The sequence below is a fragment of the Octopus bimaculoides genome, chromosome 10, assembly GCF_046866305.1.
Source record: "Octopus bimaculoides isolate indiv1 chromosome 10, ASM4686630v1, whole genome shotgun sequence".
Lineage (NCBI taxonomy): Eukaryota > Metazoa > Mollusca > Cephalopoda > Octopoda > Octopodidae > Octopus > Octopus bimaculoides.
The window spans coordinates 86,230,685-86,242,141 of NC_142937.1; the positions used below are offsets into that span (position 1 = coordinate 86,230,685).

Sequence of the window (11,457 nt, forward strand, 5' to 3'; positions counted from 1 at the left end):
ACTCTTTGTCACGCCGAATCTCCCCGAGAACCACGTTTAAAGGTAGGTGAGTCTATGGAGTGCTCAGCCACTTGTACATTAATTTCCTGAGCAGGCTGTTCCGTTGATCGGGTCAACTGGAAGACTCGTCGTCGTAACCGACGGAGTGTCAATTTTAGCATACATATGTACGCGTGTGCGTAGAAGTTAGAAAAAATAAATTACACTAAAATAGGGGATTAATCTAACTCGATGTAATCGACTAAGCCCCTACAGTTCAATGGCTAAAATTGTTAAAAGAATGTGTGCGCGTATGAATATGTGTCTTTCTTTAAACTCACATTTAATTATATTGCATTAAAACTGTGAACCGAGAAAATGGCGATAGATTAACGAAACGCTAATACGCCATTCCAAATGGCTTAACGGTGTCAAACATACTTAACATCATTCTACGTTCTGATATTAAAGTCTTGCGACGATCTGTCCTTTTTTATTATCCTTCTGTTTTGAAAGTCCTTAAAGTAAGGGCCAGTTACGTTACTGGAGACAATCGGTTATACAATTCCCCACCACAAATTTAGGATTCTGTAAATATGTGACGAAACACATTAATGTCAACTGAAATAACAGTCTTTCCCCTCGTTTAGCCGTAACAACATCAAAGGAAAAGACAGGTTAATGGGAGAAGAAAAATAGTGGATAGGCAGGTGCGATAGTATACGACTGTGTGTGTATATATATATATATATATATATATATATATATATATATATATATATATATATATATATATATATTATAGCCTGTAGCTATCTCCCGGAATTAATAAATTAATCTGGACAGCTGGTGCATACTATGTAAATGCGAGGGTGCACAAACTCATATGAACATGCACACACACACACACATATATACGTACATAAATATTATATACGTATATATATAAATACGTATATAAGTATTACATACATATACATACACGCAAAGCTCAGAAGGCCTATTCATTTCTGAAGATAGGTGTGATTTGAAATCAGGACACACAGAGCCGAAACAGAATTTGCCAAATATCTCGTCCGATGCGCTAACATTCTGTCATTCTATTTTTCTGAATTCGTACTTCTTTTTATCGACCTCCGAAAGATGAAGGACAAATTTGGTTACGTTCTGAGTTCAAATTCCGCCTAGGGTCGACTTTGCCTTTCATCCTTTCGGGGTCGATAAATTAAGTACCAGTTACGCACTGGAGTCAATGTAATCGACTTAATACCTTTGTCTGTCCTTGTTTGTCCCCTCTATGTTTAGCCCCTTGTGGGCAGTAAAGAAATAAGAAACGTTAGCACGCCGGGCGAAATGCTTCGCGGTATTTCGTCTTCCAGTACGCTCTGAGTTCAAATTCCGCCGAGGTCGACTTTGCCTTTCATCCTTTCGGAGTCGATACATTAAGTACCAGTTACGCACTGGGGTCGATGTAATCGATTGGCCCCTTCCCCCAAAATTTCGAGCCTTGTGCCTTAGAGTAGAAAAGCATATATAAGATGGTTGGATTAATTTCTTTAGTTGTTTGAGAATCGGTAAAATATGAAAGAACCTCAGACATCCATACATGAAATGCATGCATAATTCACACAAGTACACATCTGTAGGTGCATTTGTATATTTGCTACGTGTGTATACCGCTTACAATTATGAATGCTGTGGTATTTTGACATCTTTCCCAACACAACATATTCCTCTTTACTTCCGCCGCTTTATCACTTTGTGAATTGTATGCATGTATGCACACGTGTGTGTGCTCGTGTGCGTATATGTGATTGATGTCTTCTTTTATATAAGTAGATATTTGAGTGGTATATACACGCATTCGCACACACACACACACACGTATACGCAAACACACGCACATGCGAAGATTATCGTAATCACACCACGACTGCTTCAGTCACCTCCCATAACCACCACCTCCCCCTATCTCTCTCTCTCTCTCTCACACACACACTCTCTCTTTCTCCACCACCATCACCATCGTCAACAGCACTATCATCCCTGGCGGCCGACGATGCCACCACCAACACTCCCATTATCACCGTCGAATGGGTAAAGTAATGAAGTCTAAGGGAAATATACGGTCGCCTCAATACTATGGGATGAATAACGATTCTTTCTCTTTCTCTAAAACACATACACTTACGCGCACACGCGCACACACACACAAACACACACGCGCACGCGCACTCTAAATAAGTTTATTTGAGTCTGTTTAACAAATATACATTTAGCCTCACGGCTTTTCTCCGTCTTCAGCCTATTGGGCCACCCGTTGAATTGAATTAATGTTAAAGGCCATTGAGAGTTCGATACCCTGGATATCACTCTCGCTCTCTTTTACACACACACACACACACACACGCACAGGTGTCGATTGACCAGTCTGATGAATTAAAAAAAAATTCGCTCTCTCGTGTTGTATTATTTCTTTTATTCTATTTACTGGTTTCTGTCTTTAGACTGCGGCCATGCTGAGGCAGCAACCTCGAAGAGTTTTAGTCGACCCCAAATCGACCCCAGTACTTATTGTTTCTAAGCCGAGTACTTATTCTATCGGTGTATATATATATATATATATATATATATATATATATATATATATATATATATGTAGGATGAATTCACAAAAAAAAAAAAAGACAAAGACAGGTGGTGTAGAAAATAAACAGATGTATTAGTTTAACGCTCGGGAAGTGAACAAGTCTTTAACGTTTCGAGCCTACGCTCTTCCACAGAAAGGAATACAGAAAGAAACAAGAAGAGAAAAAAATGTGTGTAGTGGTTAGCAAGGGGCTCATGTGATATTCATTTACTCCTCCCTTGCTCCCCGCACCTATGCATCGGTTGAACCCGCTTCTCAGAGGCCGTGTACACACAAACACACAGAGTTTGAACGTCTTCATTAAGCAATAAAGCTATGACACGCCTAAAGAATTATATCCAAAACCCTTCTAATAGTGTTTGATGATAATAATGGTTTCAAATTTTGGCGCAACATTAACAATTGTGAAGGAAGAGTGTTAATCAATACTCTCGACCCCCTCTGCATTATCGACCCTGCAAGGATGATCGGCAAAGTTGACCCCCGACGGAATATGAAGTCAGAACATATCTTGAAGCTATTGTTCCGAGGGTTTGCGTTTCTGTCAAATCGCCGCAATCATAATTAAAGAAATATCGAAATATTGAAATAGTGTGTTGTTAAGTTGTTTGGTTATTATTATGAACTGAAAGATTTTATTAAAGGTTGATAAATTCTTGTAAATAAATCGTATCAGCTAATCTTTTCTAAAGCTGAATATTTTGTCATCTCTCAATCTGATAATTTCTATATTGAAATATATATGGCGCCATAAACTTTCTGAATAGCCTCCATATACATATAAAGGTGATTCCATACAACCATTTCCTGATGGAATTTAATTTGTAAGGCTACGATACGTACGTAACCAATAAAATCTTTACTTGCATTGTTGAATAACGGATACATTTTATAAAGGTGATAATTCTGGATGAGATAATGGTGGATTAAAGTTTGAGACTTTATTTACCGATTCTTCCCAGTATTTCTTTTTCCATCCTTCATCATTTATGCTTTTAGCTAAAGAATTATATTCGAGAATAAATTTGGAATGTAGTCTATATTTTTATATCTTTCTCTACTCCCTTTTTCTCTGAATTCATCTGCTTTTTCTCTCATGTCCCATATCTGTATAATCTGGTAAACAAATTCTTGTTAATTATATAGTTGTCTATTTTTAACAGCATTCACTTAATGTTTTTTTGAAAACCTCTTTTTCTTGACTGAGATACTTGTAGATTTGATAAATTATCAGCAAATAGAAAACATTCCACTTTCACGGTATTTCTTTAAAAGAATCTAAAGATGCTATTATTCTTCACCGCTCTGTGACACATATTGTAGAATTATGTAATACATAGATGACAAACGTATTTACTTCATTGTCTGAATCTGATTCATTTGTATAACAACAACAACAATACTACTACTACTACTACTACTACTAATAATAATAATAATAATAATCTTTTCTACTGGAGGCACTAGGATCGATGTAATCGACTAATACCCTCCCTCAAAATTTCAGTCCTTGTGCCTATAATAGAAAGGATTATTATTATTATTATTATTATTATTTATCATGCCTTAATATATATATATATATATATATATATATATATATATATATATATATATATATCAGGATTTTCTGAATTTTTGTTTATGATCGTCTGTGATTCAGAATCCGTCAATTTTTTTTTTAAAGTAGAAACTGATTAATCTTTGGGGCTTTACAGTTACTCTTTATTTTAAATGTGAGCATGTATAATTATAAAATGTACTTATAAATATAAGTACTTATAATATATTTCGCATTTTCTAAATTACATTTTCATCTGTAATACTTTGAAATTAGAGTATCAAAATATTTACAGAAAATGGAACAATTGTACAATGCTAATGTATTCGGAACTCATTACTTTCAATATTTTGAAAACTGATATAGCTATTACAATATACTCTTAATCTTATAGACATGTATTAAATACATAGATATTTAAATATACTTATAAAGCGAGAGATCGAGTTTCCTCTCTTCTGTCTGTTTCTTTTTATACATATTTTTTTATAATGAATGAACTTTTAAATTGCTTGAAAAAAATCTAAAGCGACATGATTTTTTTCAAGAGTATGAATTCTGATATTTAAGACTAAAATCTGAAAACCGTCTTTAAAGGTATAATAAATTAATTACAAATAAGTGGGGGTTAAAAAGCCACACTTTAACGAATTAGTGTAAAAAATTATAATGTCAAGAATTTGTATGTATATTTTTATATATGATTTTAATAACATATTACATTGAGGTGATTGTACTCTACGAATACTTGGCATGATTGTTGCTGTAGTTTGGTGACTGTTTTCGCCTATTTCTACTGGGTTAGGTCAGAGTATAGTCTTCGAGTAGTGTGGACTATAGCCTGCAGTTGGTGTCCAAAACTCGGCGACTCGCACAATTAGAAGAATAAATTGGATATCATTCTGACAAACAATGACATAATCCATCAAATGTCGTTGTTTTGCTCTGAGATGCTTCCTTGTTATTTTAGATTCGTTGATCACACTCAATATAGTGCTTGTGATGATTAGATCATGCTCTGTACATTTGCCCTCTCAGCAAATCATACGTTCGAAGTCTGCGGTTTCAAATACCACAGAAGGTAGAACATATATTTCCCACGTTCGGATTCATAAAAGTATTTACATTTTACGCTTTAAGACACGACTGTCAATTTTCATAATGTTTGAAGCACACATTGAGCTATGCCTGTATGCGCGCGCGCGTGTGTGTGTGTGTGTGTGTGTGTGTGTGTGTGTGTGTGTGTGTGTGTGTGTGTGTTCCTGACTGAGACACTAAGAGGAGGAGCTTGCCAATACAAATAATTCGCTGGTACTTTACTTTATGGACCTCAGAGATATGGAAGGCAAAGTTGCCCTCCAAGATTTGAACTCAGAACATCATGTGTCGAAAGATATACAAAGTTTTTTTTTCCAACGCTTTAACGATCCTGTCAATCCAGCACCCCACCTACGCGCGCGCGCGTATATATACAATGTATATATATGCATATATATATATATATATATACATATGCATATATGAGCACAAGACGTCACAGAACGTAAACAACATAAAATAACGAAAGCAACATGGAATACGAACTCTTTTTTTGCGAACAACGAATATATATATATATATATATATATATATATATATATATATATATATATATATAGAGAGAGAGAGAGAGAGAGAGAGAGAGAGAGAGAGTGAGAGAGTGGCTGTGTGGTAAGTAGCTTGCTTACCAACCACATGGTTCCGGGTTCAGTCCCACTGCGTGGCACCTTGAGCAAGCGTCTTCTACTATAGCCTCGGGCCGACCAAAGCCTTGTGAGTGGATTTGGTAGACGGAAACTGAAAGATGCCCATCGTGTATATGTATATATGTATATGTATGTGTGTGTGTGTGCGTACGTACGTAAGCTTGCCTCTATAAATTGCCTGTTAGATAGCTCGACAGACAGTCAGACGGAGAGTAATGAAAGCTGTCAGTGACAGCCAGCAGGACAGATTATAGAAGCGGAAGTAGCTAAAAGTTTACAAATTAAAAGTCGGTGGGGAGAGTTTTTTGGAAAAAAAAAAAAACCTCTATTCGATGTGAGAGCCCTGGTTTCACATAGATCTCTCCGTGTGCATTTATATTATATTATATTATGTATATATGTATATGTGTGTGGTGTGAATGTATGCATGTATGTATACCTCTGTGTGTGTATGTGTGTGTGCATAAGAGCTGTTATTTTTGTTCCCGCCCCTATCATATTGTTCTGTGCAGAAGCATAAACCATTGTTTAATGTGCTGGTTTTGCTGTTTTTTAGTCCCCAGGTGAACATATGATCAATTGCGTTCCAGGCATGACAATCGCGTCCTAATATATATATATTTAGGACTACACTGTGTAATATCTCATTCCTTCTTTCGTTGTTGGTGGTGGTGGCGGTGCTTATAGCACTAATGGTAAGTAGTTGTAATAATTAGTGGTGGGGTGAGGATGGTTATAGTAGAGATAATGATAGTAGTAGTGGTGGTGGTAGGCTGAAACGATGGCGGTGGTGGTAGTAATTGAAGAGATAATCGTTATGGTTGCAATTTCTTTTATGCGTACTGATGGTAGCTGTGGCGAATTTCGTTGCCTGATGATGGTGTCGGTGGTTGTAGTAGTGGTGGTGGTGGTGAGTAATTGCAGTGTTGGTGATGGCATAATAGTTGTCGTATAGGAAGTAGTTGTGATTACAGAGGTGGTGGTTGTAGTAGTGGTAATGGTGGTGGAGTTGGTATTAAGGTAGTAGTCATGGTAGAGATGATTGTAATTCTTTTCTACTCGAGGCACAAGGCCCGAAATTTTTGGGGAGGGGGCCAGTCGATCAGATCGACCCCAGTACACAACGGGTACTTAATTTATCGATCCTGAAAGGATGAAAGGCAAAGTCGACCTCGGCGGAATTTGAACTCAGAACGTAAAGACAGACGAAACACCGCTAAGCATTTCGCCCGGCGTGCTAACGTTTCTTATTTTTTTATTGCCCACAAGGGGCTAATCATAGAGGGGACAAACAAGGACAGACAAAGGGATTAAGTCGATGTAATCGACCCCAGTGCGTAACTAGTTCTTAATTTATCGACCCTGAAAGGATGAAAGGCAAAGTCGACCTCGGCGGAATTTGAACTCAGAACATAAAGACAGACGAAATACCGCTAAGCATTTCGTCCGGCGTGCTAACGTTTTTGCCAGACGCCGCCTTACACACATGTGTGAATCTACACACGAACTACTTGCAGTCCGCACAATGGAATCTGTCGTTCGGTTTAACATCAGCACTGGTCGGTTTCTTTGAAGTCTTGTAGCAGATGTCCCGTTTGCAAGAATTCTAATTAGGTCTCCGATCTAAGGCTAACTCGATATCTTGATACCCCGCTTACAATTATTATAACAGTAACAACCAATGAACTGTGGTATCTAACTCTGTAACATCCCACCACCACCACCACCAGTCTCCGAGACCCCGTAAAAAGGTCATGCATGCTGCCCTTTCTCCTGTCACTGAACTATTAAATAAATAAAATAACGGTTTTTTTGGGAAGATATAAAGACACATTAGGGGTCAAATGTCAACATGATAAGAAAAGGGGAGGAGGAGGTCGTACCTGTTTTTTTTTCCCTTTTTTAAAAAATGTTTAATTAGGAGGGAAGGCAATGCACATGGTCCTTTATATTCCCGAACTTCTGAGACTGGCTGGTGATGAGAAGTGGGGGGAGGTATTTTCAAATCAGAGTCTGAGCCCCAGATGTTTAAAATAGAGCAGACTCCATTAACGGCACCCAAGGAGCAAGTGGTTGTGTTCAACCGCGCGATGGGTCGGATCCACCACCCACGTAGGCTACAGTAAGATTTGAATTCGGAACGCAATGCACAGGAACAAATGTCGCAATGTTTCCGCCAGTTCACCATCTTGTACTCGTGTTTTATTTATCGACCCCAAGAGAACAAAAAATATAGTTGATCTCGGCGGGATTTGAACTTAGAATCAAGGTGCAGAAATATACTCCGTGTAATGCATTGCGTTCGACACTTCAGCTTTACAGTTTACGTTATAAGAAAGTTAATGTTATTATAATATTGGTTTCTAATCTAGGCACAGGGCCAACATCCACCGCAGTACTTGAATGATACTTTAGTTTAAGAAGCTCAGAGATATAAAAGGCAAAGTTGACTTTGGTTGGGATTTGAACTCAGAATGTAAAGAACCGCAAGAAAACGTAACGCACTTTGCCCAACGCTCAAAGATTCTGCTAAGCCACTGCCTTTAATAATCCTTTCTAATATAGGCACAAGGCCTGAAATTTCGAGGAGGAGGATAGTAGATTACATCGACCCCCCCAGTGTTTCACTGGTTCTTAATTTATCGACCCCGAAAGGATGAAAGGCAAAGTCGACCTCGGCGGAATTTGAACTCAGAGCGTCAAGGTGGACAAAATGCCGCTCAGCATTCCGCCCGGCGTACTAACGATTCTGCCAGCTCGCGCCGCCTTCCACGGCCTTTAATAATAGTTTCTGATTTAGACACAAAGCCAGCACTTTTTTGGGGAGGAGTTAGTTGATATCATCGGATCCAGTACTTGACTGGTACTTTATTTTATCGACCTTGGAGGCATGAAAGGCAAAGCCAGAAATTTTAGGGCAAGGGGTAAGCCAGTTACATCGACCCTAGTGTTCAACTGGTACTTTATTTTATCGACCTCGAAAGAATGAAAGGCAAGGTCGACTTCGGTGGAATTTGAACTCAGAACGTAAAGAGCCGGAAGAAATGCTGCTATGGGTTTTTTGTTCGACGCGCTAACGATTCTGTGAGCTCACCGCCTCTGACAATTTAACAATAACAAAGGTAGTAAAATATTACAAAAAAAAAAAAAAAAATCAAGAATAAACAAACAAACAAACAGAAAAGGCGCTGACAAATGGTTCTGTGTTCAGTTCCTTTGCGCACATATTGCGCGAGTATCTTCTGCCACAAATCCAGCCCGTATTGTGTGTGTGTGTGTGTGTGTGCGCACGCTTCCCTCACCGATTGACTACCAGTGTTGGTTTGTTTATGTCTCCCGTAACGCAGTAGTCCAGCTAAAGAACGATGGAATAAATATTAGACTTATTATAAACAAATAAATAATAAATAAAAACTAGGGTTGATTTTATCAACCAAATCCTTCAAAACGGCGCCCCAGTATGGCCGTAATCCAAAAACTGAAAGAGAGTGTAGGGAAGGTGGCGACCTGGTCGAATCGTTAGCGTACCGATCAAAATGCTTAGCAACATTTCGTCCGTTTTTATGCTCTGAGTTCAAATACCGCCGAGGTATTGAACTGAGTTCAAATACCTTTCGGGGTCGATAGAAAATGTACCAGATGGACACTGGAGTCGATGTAATCGGCTTACCCGTTACTCCCCAAATTGCTGGCGTTGTGCCAAAATATGAAATCAATTTAAGTACAAGGATGTCAATATATATTAGAATGAATAGTGGCGTAGGGGTATATATTGTCTATTATGTAGATTCAAGTCCCTGGGTGATAATGTGAAGCTATAGTCCAATACTCTGGTTCCTCTATCCCAATCTTAATTTAACAACCATTCGCCCTTTCATCCGAAAGAAGGGGAAAAGAAGAATAAATTTTAAAAAAAATAAGAGAAAAGGTAAAATGACCTCGGCAGGATTCGAACCCAGAATGTAAAATGTGTTACTGTCAGTCGCCATACTGAAATAGTTATCCTCTGGTCTCTTCATACATCGTTACAGGACCGCAAAATTTAATGGCTGGTGGGGACAGAAGACGGAGAGGTGGATGAATTAAAGCCCTTGGTATCACCGCTCTCCTCCACCACATAATCTTATGTGGACTGTAATTAAGCTCTCCGAAATGATGAAAATGCAAAGGGCTAGAGGCCTGTTAGGGGTCGAGGCAGAGATGATTGTATAGTAGCGATGAAATGCTGTGACGTTCATGCATTTCTCAAGAACTCAAGCAATCGAAATAACAACTAAAGTCTTTCCCACCTTAAAAAAAAAACAAGTAAGGATACATTGAATAAGCAAAGTAGAAGGCGAAAAGAAAAGCAGACAAACAAAAAATTAGATAATATTGATAATGGAAAGTCACGGTTGGAATGAGGCTGATCGTAGTGTCTGCTCGACTCAGACGAAACCTAGGACTAAACACCTAAATATTCAACAAACAACAGTAAAACAATGATAATGAGAATTATTGAAAATAACAATATACATACCTGTATATCTTTCATGAGGTAAAGTTTGTCTGGTCTCTGGTACCCAACAGCTGGCTGCGAGTATTTTTAAATGACTGTGTTTATATATCTATCTCTGTATGTGTGTGTATATGTATATATGTATATATATAACAGTGTCGGACTGTTGCTGACAAATGTACAGCGATTAGAATACAGGGTTTCCTCGCTCCGTAGCGTAAGTGGGTATCATAATAAACACCGTGAGCCTACATACATATATTTATATATATATATATATGTGTGTGTGTGTGTGTGTGTGTGTGTGTGTGTGTGTGTGTGTGTGTGTGTGTGTGTGTGTGTGCATGGGTGTATGTGTGTGTGCATGTATGTAATATTCTGGGATTTAAGTTCTTTATACAGTTCAAGCCGGTTACAAATAGTGTGCGTGTGTGAGTGTGAGTATGTGTATGTATGTGTGTGTAATGTTTGTGTGTTGTGTGAGTGTGTGTAATGTGTGTGTGTGTGTGTGTAATGTTTGTGTTGTTTGTGTGTGTGTGTGTAATGTTTGCGTGTTGTGTGTGTGTGATTGTTCGTAAATATTTATGAATGAATGCATGTATGTGTGTGTGTGTGTATATATATATATATCTATGGGTGCCTGTTTAAATGTCTGTGTATGTTTGTATGAATGTATGTTTGTGTATTTGTATGAAGAAAAAAAAATCAAAAAAAAAACGGGGTAAACTAAGGAAGGACATCCAACTCTGTTGTATGAGGAAAAGACGAAGGCGAAGAGAAATAGAGAGAATGAAACAATGAGAGAGAAAGGGAGGAGAAGGGCTAGGCCGGAGAAAGTGGATAGAGAGAAAGAGAGATTGATATTAATAAGAAAGAGAAAAGTAAAAACTATAGCGAAGGGGAGGGAGATTATGATGTAAGCCGAGGAAAAGAGAGAGACAGAGGTTTTAATGCATGCACCGAAAAGTAACATGAGAAAGAGAGAGGGGGAGAAGAGAGAGAGAGAGATCTAAGCAGGCGAGAC

General features: G+C 38.2%; 1 protein-coding gene across 2 annotated transcripts in view; it reads right to left on the reverse strand.

Moving 5' to 3' along the window:
- LOC106871320 (arylsulfatase B) overlaps positions 1-10,677 on the reverse strand; it is a 66,509-nt gene extending 55,832 nt beyond the window's left edge. For both annotated transcript variants that reach the window (XM_089358934.1, XM_089358935.1), the window contains exon 1: positions 10,455-10,677. The gene's annotated coding sequence lies outside the window, so the exon portion shown is untranslated. The remainder of the gene's footprint in view (positions 1-10,454) is intronic.
- Between the last annotated feature and the right edge of the window lie 780 nt (positions 10,678-11,457).